At 46.2% G+C, this 2,666-nt stretch overlaps 1 long non-coding RNA gene across 1 annotated transcript in view; it reads right to left on the bottom strand.

Annotated features, from left to right (window-relative positions):
* The window catches only part of LOC108301585, a 1,786-nt gene extending 1,037 nt beyond the window's left edge, over nucleotides 1-749 (bottom strand). Inside the window, exons 1-2 of the long non-coding RNA XR_001823935.2 lie at nucleotides 501-749; nucleotides 277-353 (exon numbers count right to left, since the gene is read on the bottom strand). This is a non-coding gene — a long non-coding RNA (uncharacterized LOC108301585). The remainder of the gene's footprint in view (nucleotides 1-276; nucleotides 354-500) is intronic.
* Between the last annotated feature and the right edge of the window lie 1,917 nt (nucleotides 750-2,666).

Below are 2,666 nucleotides of genomic sequence, written 5' to 3'. Positions count from 1 at the left end.
CAGGAGTTCAAGACCAGCCTGGGCAACATAGGGGGCCCTCCTTCTCTACAAGAAATAAAAAAAAACTAGCTGGGTGTGGTGGTGCATGCCTGTGGTCCCAACTACTCAGGAGGCTGAGCTGGGAGGATTGCTTGGGCTCAGGAGATCGAGGCTGCAGTGGGCTGTGCTTGCACCACTGCACTGCAACCTGGTGACAGAACAAGAACCTGTCTTTAAAAAAAAGAAAAGAAGACAGTGGAAAAACAAAGGCAGAAAGATTCTCCCATCATTCTCTACCTGCAAAGTCTATTCCTGGACCTCCTGGGCATCATCCCAACATACCACCATCTCCAAGTCACCAAACAAGCCAGCAACTGTAAACAAAATCAAAACGGATTCGGAAGACCCTGGAAAGCCCCAGCAAGTGCTTGCAAGAGCAATACATTCTTCAGGAATGCCGCCATCAATAACTGCATAGTGATAGAAACGTGAAAACTTCTGAAAAGCATCATTTCAATTACCCAGCAGGCGTTCTTGGAGGAGCTTCTTTCAGAGTCCGACTATCAGTAAGTTATGTGTGTCTGGAAGCCCTTACGAATGAGCAGAAGAAGATGGGAGAATAAAACTTTACGAGTATACCTCTGCCAGTCTTTCACGAACATGGGGAGGAGCAGACCCACTACAGACTGTAGCCCATCGGGTGTGAAGTATGAGGCCTCCCGGAAGTCAGGAGTCATTAAGTGTTTGTCGTGCTGACTGTCAAGTCTGGAAGCAGCATGGGAGAGGACAGTGAATAAGTGCCCAGGCATTACGGCAGCTCAATGAGCCTCCCACGACCCAAAGTTGATTCTCCATGTCATAATGAAATCGGACGCTTGCCAGGAAATCGGCAGGGGAGAGAAAGCAGCTATAAAACACAGGCATGCTCCTCCTTCTGTAGCTGCTGTTTTTAAAGAAAGATGCAAGAAGAAAAGAAATGTAGTGAATGATATAGTGGTGCTGGCATGTTTTAGGACATGCTGGGATGCAGATTTCCTTTGCAAGCATTACTGAGCATCCCAGAAGCTAAGAAGCCATAGCCTTAGAGAGTCTTTGAAGAACCACATGTCCTAAATATCGTACCTGATGACATGTCTTCTGGCTTCAAATCCCAACATATATTGTTCTTCTGAGTGACGCTCCAGGTAAAATCAAATTTTTCTGGGCAAGCCTCTTTGATTACATGTGGAAAGGTATAAACACTACCATTTGGGCCGGGCGCGGTGGCTCACGACTGTAATCCTAGCACTTTGGGAGACTGAGGCAGGCAGATTGCCTGAGGTCAGGAGTTCAAGACCAGCCTGGCCAACATGGTGAAACCCTGTCTCTACAAAAATACAAACATTAGCTGGGCACAACGGCAGGTGCCTGGAATCCCAGCTACTCGGGAGGCTGAGGCAGGAGAACCTCTTGAACCAGGGATGTGGAGGTTGCAATGAGCTGAGATTGCACCACTGCACCCCAGCCTGGGTGACAGAGCAAGGCTGTCTCAAAAAATAATAATAAAATAAAATAAAAAATAAATAAAAACGACCATTTGTTGAGAACTTCCATTTAACCCTACCCATTAGGTAGGCAGAACTATGACCACATGACACATGAAGCAACTGTGACAGTGACAGAAAGATTTAGCAAGTTGCCTAAGACAGCCCAGTTCATGAGTAAGACAGCTAGGGTTGACAATTAAATTTGTGGCCAGGCACAGTGGCTCACGCCTGTAATCCCAGCACTTTGGTAAGCTAAGGTGGGCAGATCGCTCGAGCCCAGGAGTCGAAGACCAGCCTGGGTAACCCCGTTTCTACAAAAAATTTAAAAATTAGCCAGGGTATGTTGGCATGTTCCTGTAATCCCAGCTACCTGAGAGGCTGAGGTGGGAGGATCTCTGGATTCAACAGGAGATGGAGGTTGCAGTGAGCCAAGATCACACCACTGCACTCCAGCCTGGATGACAGAGGAGACTCTATCTCAAGAAAGGAAAAGAAAGGAGAAGGGAGGGGAAGGGAGGGATGGGGAGGGAAGAGGAGGGGAGGGGAGGGGAGAGGAGAGGAGAGGAAAGGAAAGGAAATTTGTCTAAGTCCAGATCAGTGTTTTTCATTCATTACATAGTCTCCCAAAAGAGTAGGTTAAAACACTTTAAGTGGACATAATTTAGCCAATCTGTGTTGCTACAAATTACTTTTTGCAAGATTAAAAAGTCATCCTCCCAATTATGAGTTTCCTGTAGGCCTGACTCACCTACGATCGCACCCTCGAGGAGTCCGGCACCAGCCCCAATCAATCCCCAGCTTGTTGTGCTTCCTTTATTGCTGTGATGAGACTCGCTGGACTCCCCTTCAGGGCCTCCCCAACTGGGCTCCCTCCCTAGCTGTTTCCAACTAGTTTTCCCCCAATGTGCTATTATAAGCATTTTCAAATGTATAGCAAAGTTGAGAGAATGCTACAGTGAACACACATACATCCACCCCCTAGATTCCACTATTAATACTTGATTTCTCTTGCCTTATCACATATCTGTCCATCACGGCACCTTATTTTTGATGCATTTCAAAGTAAATTACTGTCATCAGCACATTCCCTCTAAAAAACGTAGCATGCCAATTACTAGCTAGATCTCTGTATTTATTTGCAGTTTTCCTTTTTTTTTTTTT

This window comes from Cebus imitator, unplaced genomic scaffold (genome assembly GCF_001604975.1).
Source record: "Cebus imitator isolate Cc_AM_T3 unplaced genomic scaffold, Cebus_imitator-1.0 Scaffold36, whole genome shotgun sequence".
Taxonomy (NCBI): Eukaryota; Metazoa; Chordata; class Mammalia; order Primates; family Cebidae; genus Cebus; species Cebus imitator.
Note: the sequence above shows the minus strand (reverse complement) of the source record. Positions and strands in the feature narration are given on the sequence as shown.